The sequence below is a fragment of the Schistocerca serialis genome, chromosome 9, assembly GCF_023864345.2.
Source record: "Schistocerca serialis cubense isolate TAMUIC-IGC-003099 chromosome 9, iqSchSeri2.2, whole genome shotgun sequence".
Taxonomy (NCBI): Eukaryota; Metazoa; Arthropoda; class Insecta; order Orthoptera; family Acrididae; genus Schistocerca; species Schistocerca serialis.
The window spans coordinates 8,698,399-8,713,180 of NC_064646.1; the positions used below are offsets into that span (position 1 = coordinate 8,698,399).

The 14,782-nt window shown below is 41.8% G+C and overlaps 1 non-coding gene across 1 annotated transcript; it reads left to right on the top strand.

Moving 5' to 3' along the window:
• The first annotated feature begins 248 nt into the window (after nucleotides 1-248).
• On the top strand, nucleotides 249-322 carry Trnas-uga (transfer RNA serine (anticodon UGA)). The gene has a single exon. It is a non-coding gene; the product is annotated as a tRNA-Ser (tRNA).
• The last annotated feature ends 14,460 nt before the right edge of the window (nucleotides 323-14,782 follow it).

Here is a 14,782-nt window from a genome sequence, read left to right on the forward strand (position 1 = left end):
GGTCATGTCCGAAAGAGCAGATACCATCGTCATATCGTTAAGCCTAACCGGCCATTGACCGTCTTCTTCTGAGCTGTATGCACACGCATTGCCCGAACTCTTCCGGGACTCGGTAAGATTGTCTGCCGCGAGTAATGAGTGTAATGGGCAGGGGCAGTACGAATGTAGTGTGTGGATATTAAGTCGGGAATGTGGGTCTCTCGAGGAGCGTTCATGGGATAAATCCGTGCAAACGCACTATCCTCTGTGCCCTCGGTGGCTCAGATGGATAGAGCGTCTGCCATGAAAGCAGGAATCCCGGGTTCGAGTCCCGGTCGGGGCACACATTTTCAACTGTCCCCGTTGGTGTATATCAACGCCTGTCGACAGCTTAGGGTCTTGATTAAGTTATCAACACACACTTGGTCCAATTGTGGCTTAGCGGATGGTGTTTCTCTGCTATCCTTATATGCGGTATAGATGTTCGATGCTGTGCCTCTTGAAACACCAAACACTTGGGCTCTATTGATTACGAAAGCACAAGCAGTTTGCCCACGTTCGAATTCACTTAGCTCCGACGTAATGGGCTCACAACTACACAGAAAACTGTTCTAACCACGACTGACACTTGCAGTCTATTGAGGACGTAGAAAGTGTGCCATTGATGGTCGAATACCAACCTTCAGGCATGGATAGCATCTGTATTTATGTTCAAGCTTGTGATTCTAACGGTGTTTCCATATTTTTGTCGAACGCGTGTTTCTAGTGTGATGAACACTAACGTCAGCGCTGTGGCCGGGCGGTTCTAGGCGCTTCAGTCCGGAACCGCGCGACCTGCCTCGGGAATGGATGTGTGTGATGTCCTTAGGTTAGTTAGGTTCAAGTAGTTCTAAGTCTAGGGGACTGATTGTAACGTGCGCGTGGGGCGCACAATACTCATTAAAGTCTGTACTATGGTAAGTGAGTGGGGTTTACCTTACGAGACAGGATTTTTGTATAAGATATTGACAGCGTGTACCTAAATGGAGACAAATCAGACTTACACCCACTAGGTAGTAACAATGATACGTCAAGTAAGTTCGAAATGCAACTACACGTCAGGACGGACAAAAGAAAGCACAGCAGATGCTACCAATTTGTTAATAATACGGTCGCCAGCCTAATTAGGCATTAACTGAGTTTCTTCCCTGTACAAGTTGATGTACATTCATGAAAAACAACACGTAGTAACACTGCATAATATAGTAAATTTTATAACCAGAAAATCTATTGAACTGATAGTTTCACTTTCTGTACTGATATGGAAAAACCATAAATACATAACACTACACTATAATGTATACTACAAAACTTCGTAGTCTATTGATCGGATTAAAATCGGGCATAGGTTACCCTAGAAACAGCACTTTCGAGTTACACACACAATGTCAATTTTGATAAAGATAAAAACACTGATAAATTTTGGCTTTTTTATTGACTTTAACTTTTGCTGATCAAATCAATGTAGAACACTTTAGAATTCAAATGAATAAAAAAGAAGGGGGGGGGGGGACCTGAAACTGTTATGATCACTGTATAAAAAAATTGATTACTGAACTCATTATGCGCTCAAGATTTCCAATATATGAGTTACTACTCTTTTTATTTTATTTCCTGCTCATTTAAATAGCTTTATATCTGTCTCGAAATAATTAAACTTCATCACTAAATCAATATTAAAGTTATCTTCCAACTTTATCAGACCTTCGTTATTCATTTACTGATTCATTAACAAAACAGTTCTTTAAACACCATTCTAACATAGCTAGGTCTGCAGGTAATTATTATTAACACAAAATTTAAATTTTCATTTCGGGACACTCGGATTGCACAACATTTGGAAAGGACCCTGTCTAGGTTAGTTGTGAGGATAATTAAATGATAGGAAAGTTCTGGTAAAATTTAAGTTGTTATAGAACAGTATGGAACAAAAGTAACACTGGTCCATACGCATACAGTACTAAAATTTTCAACCTGTTTGTATCGATGCGGCGGTTGGCGAGCGGCGATGCACAGAGCACACGTACAACCACAGCTATGGCTCTTGACGTACCGGCACTTTATTTCTTCATAGCGTCGCAATGCTTTTCCATTTAGTGCCTATGTAATTTTGCCATGCTGTATGGGCGTTGGAACGGCATTCCCCGAGGCTCAGTGAAACTACGTCTTCCAGGAGAGCCTCCTCGCTCCAGAAGGTGTTACTCAAACCAGTGCCAAACTCCAACTACTACTGCTGAACCCGTTGTGCCGTGCAGCGCCCGCGCGCATTTTCCCGCGCTCGCCTGCCATCCACCTTTTACCGCTCCCTTACAGACAGGGTATTCACCCGAGGTTTTGCATTCTACATATCCTAACACATTACCTACGTATGAACCAGACGCACAGTTACAATTTTAAACATCTTACAACAGTCTCAACATTTGTTACATTTCAATTCTATTACAATATTGTTTGACATTTGACATAAACATTAATATTCGCATTGAAAATTGTTTACAGTTTTCTTAACACAATGGCATGAAACAAGAAAACAAATGAAATCAGAACATCAATTACTCAAGTTTAACGAAAAATCAGATGGAAAAAAAATTATTTATGTGTACAATAGTACAACGTCGTTGTTGTTACATGATGACCTTAGATGTTAAGTTTAGAGCCATTTGAACTAACGTCAGCACGTGGCTTTCAGAGAGCAGATGAACGCTTAACTAAAAAAAAAAAAAAAAAAAGAAAAGAAAGAAAGAAAATGCCGTGCATACAGTTGCTAACACGGAACTCCTGGTAGAGCAAAATTTTATTAACTTAAGGTGGTCTAACAGACAGTTTATTTATTTATTTAATCGTATGGCTAGCCGCGCGGAATTAACCGAGCGGTGTAAGGCGCTGCAGTCATGGTCTGTGCGGCTGGTCCCGGCGGAGGTTCGGGTCCTCCCTCGGGCATGTGTGTGTGTGTGTGTGTGTGTGTGTGTGTGTGTGTGTGTGTGTGTGTGTGTGTGTGTGTGTGTGTGTGTTTGTCCTTAGGATAATTTAGGTTAAGTAGTGTGTAAGCTTAGGGACTGATAACCTTAGTTGTTAAGTCCCATAAGATTTCACACACATTTGCACATTTGCAGATGGAATACCGCCTTAAAAACCATCCACATGCTGGCCGGCACATCGGACCTCGACACTAATCCGCCAGGTGGATTCGTGCCGGGGACCGGCAGTCTTCCCGCTGGGGAAGCAGCGCGTTAGACCGCGCGGCTATCCGGGCCGGCATCACACGCTACTCACACAGGGCAAACCGAACATTTAATGAGCCCAACAACTAAATAATTTAAGATAATACTTCATCAAATCACTATCGTAATGAGTTCGACTTACCTTCTCAAGCATCTCGGCAAAACGATAAATATAAAATAACTGACAATATTGAAGACAGCAGGAATTAAAAAAATGTTTCTTGAAATACGATCATAAAATTTCTTGACATCACTGCGTTCCTAATATTAGATTAGTCAGTACAGTAAGCCTTAAGGAGAGCTGGAACGCCCTATCCCGACAATGTTACATTTAGTGACTTGGCTTCCCTGTATTCCAGGTAGCCATTGACATGAAACTTTTACAGGACATTAAACTGTACGTTCTGAGTCTGCTGAACTTCAATATTTGCATTTCAGCCACTGCTGAAATTTTGTGTACTTTTTTGTACCTTATCCTAAATAATTTTAATTATACATAACATTATATTCTTCTTTTTGTTCACTAGACTCAGGATATGTATGTTACCGCTTCTTGAAAATTTCAATACTCTACTCGAAGTGGTTTCCGAGATTCAGGGGAAAATGCAATAGAAAATGTTAATTTTCAGGAACGGCTTCTAAAGTTTCAAAAGACTGTAACTCACTTAGTATATGCTTAATTTTTTATTTTTAGTCACTCAGAAGCACCCTGCACCGCACAGTATATCATCCTCTTGATCTTTTTCCAAGTTTTTTCTTCTTTTCTTCTTTCTGGACTCCTTAGTGGCCAACTGTGCTGCATACTCTGCTTTATCAATGTGAACCTTATCCATCCGTTCAAGTTCTCTGATGCAGTTTGCTCCAGAATTAATTCCCATATGCTGTAGCACTTTCACCCTACCAATGTTGCCATCATTAAAAGCAATAACAGCATCACTGACCCCCCACTTTAGTGTCTTCATTCCAACAAAAACATTTTTTGGTAAGAGAGTCCATACAAGATTATTGAATGATTCATTGGGATTTTGAGTCTGACCATGCAGACGATTCTTCAGTAATTCAGGGTTTGCCAGGTCTCTGTAAATAGGTTTTATGATATCTATGACTGCTGCTGGGATGGAATGTTTATGGCTGAATGAACTGTTAGAGTACTGGGCATTGCACCATGAATCAGATCCAAGAGGGCACAGGTGGCGTACTGGTTTTTCATCAGTTGACAGTCTGTGGGAGAAGGTAGCCCATACTGCCTGCTTCATTTTCTACAAATCCTCAGTTTTATTTCTGATGGCCATCCCTAATACTGCTGTAGTTCATCAATCATTTTGTCTGTCAGCCTGCCTCTTAGGGTTTCATCACCATCGACGTACAACGCGTGTTTATACTATAAAACTATACGATACAGTTTTTTGCAGTGCTACCAATACAAACACGTAATTTAACCTTTATAACACAGCAATTCACAGCCTTCTATATAAAAAATATTACCGATTTTATTAGATCTTGAAGTAATGCATGTAAAAATTTTAACATTTTCAACCGGTGTAGATTATATTTAAAAAAATAAAAGAAAATACTTCCCATTTGAGTTTGTAAGTGATATATAATCATTTTAATCGAAAAATTTTAAATTTTATAATGAGATAAAAATCTGAAAATGTGAAAACTTAAAAAGTGAACTTGTGTAAATCTATGACTTTTTAAGCTTGGTGGCTTTTCGACATTAACGCCAATCCCCCACGGTGAGGAGATGTTCACAAACAAGTCCCAATGTTTAAGTGAGTAATGTCCAGTGAGAAAGCGGAGGCCACGGCTTTAGCTCTGAATCAATAGTTTGTTTAACCAAACAGCAGGGTTCGGAAACTAACTTCAAATAAAAATTACTGAATTCATCAAATGGGGAAGAACAGCACTTGTTTACAGTTCAGCTGAACCAAGCACTTTAGGTCAGAGGAGAAATGTATCGCTATATTTAATATTCCTGCTACGGTCGCAGAATCGAATCCAGCCTTGGGCATGGATGTGTGTGATGTCCTTAGGTTAGTTAGGTTTAAGTAGTTCTAAGTTCTAGGGGACTGATGACCTCAGAAGTCCCATAGTGCTCAGAGCCATTTGAACCAGGAAACAACTCCCCTTCCCCACCTGGAAATTTATCTTTACTCATGTAATCCTCCACAGTCTTTTTCTTCTTCACGACAAGTATTAGAAAAGTCGCCTGTTACGATAATCCATCTTTTGTATGGTCTTCCTAAATTTCTTCTTCCAGTGCTTTTATAATTTAGAGCATTTACGGGAATCTTTCTCCGCCCATACGATTCAGCCATTTTCCCCTATTTCCCTTTATTTTTTGGTTTATGTTATGTATTCCCAGATCTTTCATTATTTCATTTTTTTTTACGATCTGCCCTTGTACATTCTCCCACTCTTCTTAGAAATCTCATTTCTTGAGCCTTTATTCGACTTTCTTGGTGTGTTATTGTTGCCCATGCTTCACTTCCATAAATAAGGGTACTGCTCAAAAATGGTTCAAATGGCTCTGAGCACTATGGGACTTAACATCTGAGGTCATCAGTCCCCTAGAACTTAGAACTACTTAAACCTAACTAACCTAAGGACATCACACACATCGATGACCGAGGCAAGTTTCGAACCTGCGGCCGTAGCGGTCGCGTGGTTAAGGGTACTGCTATTGTTTTTATAAAACTTCAGCTGGGTTTCTATCCTGGCTTTATCCTGCAAACTTTTTACGATAGTTCTACACATGGATGTAAAATTGTTTGATTTTTGGTCCACGTCATTGTTGTATTCGTAAGTGATGTCGCATCGTAGAAATTTAAAATGTCCGCCAGAGCATCGCAGTTGCTTCCGATTCGGACAACCCTGAGCGGCAATGCCGAGTCTAATACCAACGCTACTCAACCCCCAACTGCGGCGACCGTAGGCAAGGCAGAGCACAACCCTGGCATACATCCTGTAGCCCCACCTGCTGACTCAGCCAAACAAGTCTCCGAGGAACCGTGCTGCCCTGGCTCACACCATACTGTTTGTTTCTCCTCGCTCCGGACACTCCTCTCGGAACGGCCTGCAGGTGGCGCCATCGTCCCGAATCAAAGGTGCTCGTGGTAATTCGAATGTGTCGGCAAGCGTCATAGTTTTGTTCGGCTCCAATCAAACCAGCAACTTCGGTGAAAGTCCAGTAACGCCACAACCCTCAGGTAACTTTGTTCATGTCTTATTAAGTCTTTAGTTCTGTTGTTTATAAAGTACCTAGTCAGCGTTCTGTGAACTATACAGGGTGATTCAAAAAGAATACCACAACTTTAAAAATGTGTATTTAATGAAAGAAACATAATATAACCTTCTGTTATACATCATTACAAAGAGTATTTAAAAAGGTTTTTTTTCACTCAAAAACAAGTTCAGAGATGTTCAATATGGCCCCTCCAGACACTCCAGCAATATCAACCCGATACTCCAACTCGTCCCACACTCTCTGTAGCATATCAGGCGTAACAGTTTGGATAGCTGCTGTTATTTCTCGTTTCAAATCATCAATGGTGGCTGGGAGAGGTGGCCGAAACACCATATCTTTAACATACCCCCACAAGAAAAAATCGCAGGGGGTAAGATCAGGGCTTCTTGGAGGCCAGTGATGAAGTGCTCTGTCACGGGCTGCCTGGCGGCCGATCCATCGCCTCGGGTAGTTGACGTTCAGGTAGTTACGGACAGATAAGTGCCAATGTGCTGGCACTCCATCCTGCTGAAATATGAATTGTTGTGAGGGAACAGCCAATTCTCTAACATCTCAAGATACTGTAGTCCAGTTACAGTAGCACCTTCGAAGAAAAAGGGACCAAAAACTTTATTGGCTGAAATGGCACAGAAAACGTTCACCTTAGGCGAGTCACGTTCATACTGAGTTGTTTCCCGCGGATTCTCAGTGCCCCATATACAGACATTGTGACGGTTGACTTTCGCGTTAGTGTGGAAAATTGCTTCATCACTAAACACAATCTTTGAAACGAAAGATTCATCTGTTTCCATTTGAGCAAGGATAAAATCACAGAAATCGATTCTTTTTAATCTTATCAGCTGCAGACAGTGCTTGAACCAATTTCAGACGATAAGGTTTCATAACTAACCTTTTTCGTAGGACTCTCCATACAGTTGATTGTGGAATTTGCAGCTCTCTGCTAGCTCTGCGAGTCGATTTTCCTGGGCTGCGAACAAATGCTTGCTGGATGCGTGCTACATTTTCATCACTCGTTCTCGGCCGTCCAGAACTTTTCCCTTTGCACAAACACCCATTCTCTGTAAACTGTTTATACCAACGTTTAATACACCACCTATCAGGAGGTTTAACACCATACTTTGTTCGAAATGCACGCTGAACAACTGTCGTCGATTCACTTCTGCCGTACTCAATAACACAAAAAGCTTTCTGTTGAGCGGTCGCCATCTTAGCATCAACTGACGCTGACGCCTAGCCAACAGCACCTCAAGCGAACAAATGTACAACTAAATGAAACTTTATAGCTCCCATCATTCGCCGACAGATAGTGCTTAGCTCTGCCTTTTGTCGTTGCAGAGTTTTAAATTCCTAAAGTTGTGGTATTCTTTTTGAATCACCCTGTATAATGATTCTTTCCATGGTCAAGTAGCTTTCGCTCGCAAAGTCCCACGGAACCTGATAAAAAATAAAATTACTGACCCCAAGATACAGCACACTAAATACCGAGTGACAGCGGCTCTGGCCTTAACAGCGGCCTGAATTTGACGAAGAAGAAACTCAACAGCTTTCTTCAGGTATGCCATACCGTCCGTGTCTTCCCGTGCTGACCACAGTACCTCGCCTGGCGACCAGTGCGTTCTGCTTGCGTCACAGGCACCAGGCCTGCCAACAGTCGCCACGCGGTGGCTGACACGTGACCATCTGTCGCCCGGCGGTGACAACGCTGGCCCGCTTGGCCGTGCGTCATCTGGACGCGCCGTGTGCTCACATGCGTGCGTGCCTATCACGCGTGTGTTTGCGTCCCCTTGCCCCCCCCTCCCCCCCCCCCCCCCCCACCCACCGGACAGATCTGGCGCCTGGCATTCGGACAACAGGCCGTGGGTACGCGAGCAGTGCGGTGGGCTAATTTCGGCACGAAATAATTGACGTAAACAAACGAGCAAGCGGCGCTTGCGTTGCCAACATTTGCATCCGATATCATTTGGCGAGCATTACCGGGAGAGGGGTCCGCGCGGCAGCGATATGCGTGACGTCACAGCCAGTATAACCCTATAGGCGAAACAAATACAGGCCCTACAATCTACCCGCCGTTCACTCTCTAGCAGATTGGACACTGCTGCGAGGCTTCGTGACTGATGGAAGCTGCGGCCAGTCAGTTATAAAATAGTGTTTTCATTACTAGTTTTTGAGCCAAGTGAGGTTCACTTTGAGATAAGGAATGCATAGTCATGTTTGTAGCGTGTTGCTGGGAACTGTCTCTGCGACAAGAAGACAGGACTTCGCATTGTGTGTTAGAGATATGACGAGTTCTGTTGAAAAACTGACGAAGTAATTAAAGCAAGCTTCTGTTTCGACACAACTATCCATTTCAGTAATAAGTGGCTATACAGTGCTATTACAAATGATTGAAGCGATTTCATCAATTCACTGTAGCTCCATTCATGGCATATGGTCACGACACACTACAGATACGTAGAAAAACTCATAAAGTTTTGTTCGGCTGAAGCCGCACTTCAGGTTTCTGCCGCCAGAGCGCTCGAGAGCGCAGTGAGACAAAATGGCGACAGGAGCCGAGAAAGCGTATGTCGTGCTTGAAATGCACTCACACCAGTCAGTCATAACAGTGCAACGACACTTCAGGACGAAGTTCAACCAAGATCCACCAACTGCTAACTCCATTCGGCGATGGTATGCGCAGTTTAAAGCTTCTGGATGCCTCTGTAAGGGGAAATCAACGGGTCGGCCTGCAGTGAGCGAAGAAACGGTTGAACGCGTGCGGGCAAGTTTCACGCGTAGCCCGCGGAAGTCGACGAATAAAGCAAGCAGGGAGCTTAACGTACCACAGCCGACGGTTTGGAAAATCTTACGGAAAAGGCTAAAGCAGAAGCCTTACCGTTTACAATTGCTACAAGCCCTGACACCCGATGACAAAGTCAAACGCTTTGAATTTTCGGCGCGGTTGCAACAGCTCATGGAAGAGGATGCGTTCAGTGCGAAACTTGTTTTCAGTGATGAAGCAACATTTTTCTTAATGGTGAAGTGAACAGACACAATGTGCGAATCTGGGCGGTAGAGAATCCTCACGCATTCGTGCAGCAAATTCGCAATTCACCAAAAGTTAACGTGTTTTGTGCAATCTCACGGTTTAAAGTTTACGGCCCCTTTTTCTTGTGCGAAAAAAACGTTACAGGACACGTGTATCTGGACATGCTGGAAAATTGGCTCATGCCACAACTGGAGACCGACAGCGCCGACTTCATATTTCAACAGGATGGTGCTCCACCGCACTTCCATCATGATGTTCGGCATTTCTTAAACAGGAGATTGGAAAACCGATGGATCGGTCGTGGTGGAGATCATGATCAGCAATTCATGTCATGGCCTCCACGCTCTCCCGACTTAACCCCATGCGATTTCTTTCTGTGGGGTTATGTGAAAGATTCAGTGTTTAAACCTCCTCTACCAAGAAACGTGCCAGAACTGCGAGCTCGCATCAACGATGCTTTCGAACTCATTGATGGGGACATGCTGCGCCGAGTGTGGGAGGAACTTTATTATCGGCTTGATGTCTGCCGAATCACTGAAGGGGCACATATCGAACATTTGTGAATGCCTAAAAAAGCTTTTTGAGTTTTTGTATGTGTGTGTGCAAAGCATTGTGAAAATATCTCAAATAATAAAGTTATTGTAGAGCTGTGAAATCGCTTCAATCATTTGTAATAACCCTGTACATTAAACTGTTTCGTTTCTTCTTTTCTTGACCTCAGGAAGACGTTTTATACATTTCCGCACTGTCGTTTAGCGAATACTCTCGCAGGTAGTAACGGATCTGGTAAGTAGCTGGAGATTGTGCCGGCGTAATTGTAGCTTTGTTTTAGTCTTGGCTTCGGAAGGATTGAAGAGAGAGAAATAAACGAGTGTCTGTCAGCGTCTACAATACCATCAGATTAGAACGGCCTCACTTGATGGTCTCCGGACCGTAATGGCCTCGGATTCATCGTCCGAGCGCTGTAGCGCGGTGGTAACGCGCTACGTAAGCTCTTTTCGTGTGTTAGCTTTGCTGTCTGTGTGACAGTCTATGTGGTGTAACATTATGCTAGTTGGTGAATGTGTATACCCATTAGGTGTAACTGTATGAATCTTCCGTGTTTAGAGCTCCTATGTGTATCACTCTTCCCTAAACACACTAAACAAATCTTAAGAACTACTTAGAATGCAAAAGGAAATTTTCTGTTTGCAGTGTCGCCAGTATTATGTGGCCTAGGAGTGCCGTAACTATACTACTTTTGAATAAAAATATTAACAGTGTAAATTTCATACAACATTCGAGATGTAATTACTCTAAAAGTGTACTTCACTATCGGTTAATAATAATATAATAGAGTAGTTATCTGTAACACACTGAAAGAATTCCTCATCAACAATCAAAAGTCACAATGACCAACTGTCGTCTGCAAAATCTGTATGTAGTTACAAATATAACTTATGAATTATACTGAAAATTTGCGAATGGATAGAGTTTACTAATTCTTCTCCACAACGTTCCTCTTGTCCATAATAATAATAATAATAATAATAATAATATGCAACAACGGAAACATAACTCATATGAAATGGTCTCAGCGACAGAACGTAAAGAACCTAACAATTTGGGGCTCAAAGAAGAATTTTTAAAAATCTGTTATAACTGATTTGTATATTAATTAACCGGGTTAAAAATGTGAACCTGTATACATTACTGTTCATTGTTACTCTAATTTGAATATACTACTCCACTTTTATTGCAAACTCAGATTCTGTAGTAGTATTGTAATAACACAGCAATTAGCCATAAATACAACTTTCCTTTTTGCTAACAGCGGTTCACTCTGGATTCCAAAGTTTATATTGTCGTCCAGTAGTCAGTCCGTGGGCACTTTGGGTCGATAATTGGCTGAGTCGGATTGTTGACTTGGCCGTACTGGTTTGGCGACCTCATCTCGGAATGCTGATACTGCAGCTTTTGACATCTATATAAATAAAAATTAATGTTAATGTTCATTTGTTCTAAATCGTGTAAGCTCTTAACCGATTGCTTTGAAATTTTGACACAGCTTCGAATACTAATACAGGCATGTTCTACGAATTTATTTCTTTAATATATGTATGTTTTAATACATACAATATCAAATATATAAATATGGTATATCTTGTTGTTGTGGTCTTCAGTCCTGAGACTGGTTTGATGCAGCTCTCCATGCTACTCTATCCTGTGCAAGCTTCTTCATCTCCCAGTACCTACTGCAACCTACATCCTTCTGAATCTGCTTAGTGTATTCATCTCTTGGTCTCCCTCTACGATTTTTACCCTCCACGCTGCCCTCCAATACTAAATTGGTGATCCCTTGATGCCTCAGAACATGTCCTACCAACCGATGCCTTCTTCTAGTCAAGTTGTGCCACAAACTCCTCTTCTCCCCAATTCTATTCAATACCTCCTCATTAGTTATGTGATGTACCCATCTAATCTTCAGCATTCTTCTGTAGCAGCACATTTCGAAAGCTTCTATTCTCTTCTTGTCCAAACTATTTATCGTCCATGTTTCACTTCCATACATGGCTACACTCCATACAAATACTTTCAGAAATGACTTCCTGACACTTAAATCTATACTCGATGTTAACAAATTTCTCTTCTTCAGAAACGCTTTCCTTGCCCTTGCCATTGCCAGTCTACATTATATATCCTCTCTACTTCGACCATCATCAGTTATTTTGCTCCCCAAATAGCAAAACTCCTTTACCACTTTAAGTGTCTCATTTCCTAATCTAATTCCCTCAGCATCACCCGACTTAATTTGACTACATTCCATTATCCTCGTTTTGCTTTTGTTGATGTTCATCTTATATCCTCCTTTCAAGACGCTATCCATTCCATTCAACTGTTTTCCAAGTCCTTTGCTGTCTCTGACAGAATTACAATGTCATCGGCGAATCTCAAAGTTTTTATTTCTTCTCCATGGATTTTAATACCTACTCCGAATTTTTGTTTTGTTTCCTTTACTGCTTGCTCAATATACAGATTGAATAACATCGGGGAGAGGCAACAACCCTGTGTCACTCCCTTCCCAACCGCTGCTTCCCTTTCATGACCCTCGACTCTTATAACTGCCATCTGGTTTCTGTACAAATTATAAATAGCCTTTTGCTCCCTATATTTTACCCCTGCCACCTTTAGAATTTGAAAGAGAGTATTCCAGTCAACATTGTCAAAAGCTTTCTCTAAGTCTACAAATGCTAGAAACGAAGGTTTGCCTTTCCTTAATCTTTCTTCTAAGATAAGTCGTAAGGTCAGTATTGCCTCACGTGTTCCAGTATTTCTACGGAATCCAAACTGATCTTCCCCGAGGTCCGCTTCTACCAGTTTTTCCATTCGTCTGTAAAGAATTCGTGTTAGTATTTTGCAGCTCTGGCTTATTAAACTGATTGTTCGGTAATTTTCACATCTGTCAACACCTGCTTTCTTTGGGATTGGAATTATTATATTCTTCTTGAAGTCTGGGGGTATTTCGCCTGTCTCATACATCTTGCCCACCTGATGGTAGAGTTTTGTCAGGACTGGCTCTCCCAAGGCCGTCAGTAGTTATAATGGAATGTTGTCTACTCCCAGGGCCTTGTTTCGACTCTGGTCTTTCAGTGCTCTGTCAAACTCTTCACGCAGTATCTTATCTCCCTTTTCATCTTCATCTACATCCTCTTCCATTTCCATAATATTGTCCTCAAGTACATCGCCCTTGTATAGACCCTCTGTATACTCCTTCCACCTTTCTGCTTTCCCTTCTTTGCTTAGAACTGGGTTTCGATCTGAGCTCTTGTTGTTCATACAAGTGGTTCTCTTATTTCCAAAGGTCTCTTTAATTTTCCTGTAGGCAGTATCTATCTTACCCCTAGTGAGATAAGCCTCTACATCCTTACATTTGTCCTCTAGCCATCCCTGCTTAGCCATTTTGCACTTCCTGCCGATATCATTTTTGAGACGTTTGTATTCCTTTTTGCCTGCTTCATTTACTGCATTTTTATATTTTCTCCTTTCATCAATTAAATTCAATATTTCTTCTGTTACCCAAGGACTTCTACTAGCCCTCGTCTTTTTACCTACTTGATCCTCCGCTGCCTTCACTACTTCATCCCTCAAAGCTACCCATTCTTCTTCTACTGTATTTCTTTCCCCCATTCCTGTCAATTGTTCCCTTATGCTGTCCCTGAAACTCTGTACAACCTCTGGATCTTCCAGTTTATCCAGGTCCCATCTTCTTAAGTTCCCACCTTTTTGCAGTTTCTTCAGTTTAATATGGTATATAAAAGCGAAAACACTGTTACCAAACTACCAGTTTCTACATGTTGCCGTAATAAACGTTTAGACACATATACAGGCTATATACCTTATGCTCGTATATACAGGGTGATTCAAAAAGAATACCACAACTTTAAAAATGTGTATTTAATGAAAGAAACATAATATAACCTTCTGTTATACATCATTACAAAGAGTATTTAAAAAGGTTTTTTTTCACTCAAAAACAAGTTCAGAGATGTTCAATATGGCCCCCTCCAGACACACGAGCAATATCAACCCGATACTCCAACTCGTTCCACACTCTCTGTAGCATATCAGGCGTAACAGTTTGGATAGCTGCTGTTACTTCTCGTTTCAAATCATCAATGGTGGCTGGGAGAGGTGGCTGAAACACCATATCTTTAACATACCCCCATAAGAAAAAATCGCAGGGGGTAAGATCAGGGCTTCTTGGAGGCCAGTGATGAAGTGCTCTGTCACAGGCTGCCTGGCGGCCGATCCATCGCCTCGGGTAGTTGACGTTCAGGTAGTTACGGACAGATAAGTGCCAATGTGGTGGCGCTCCATCCTGCTGAAATATGAATTGTTGTGCTTCTTGTTCGAGCTGAGGGAACAACCAATTCTCTAACATCTCCAGATACTGTAGTCCAGTTAAAGTAGCACCTTCGAAGAAAAAGGGACCAAAAACTTTATTGGCTGAAATGGCACAGAAAACGTTCACCTTAGGCGAGTCACGTTCATACTGAGTTGTTTCCCGCGGATTCTCAGTGCCCCATATACAGACATTGTGACAGTTGACTTTCCCGTTAGTGTGGAAAGTTGCTTCATCACTAAACACAATCTTTGAAACGAAAGATTCATCTGTTTCCATTTGAGCAAGGATAAAATCACAGAAATCGATTCTTTTAATCTTATCAGCTGCAGACAGTGCTTGAACCAATTTCAGACGATAAGATTTCATAACTAACCTTTTTCGTA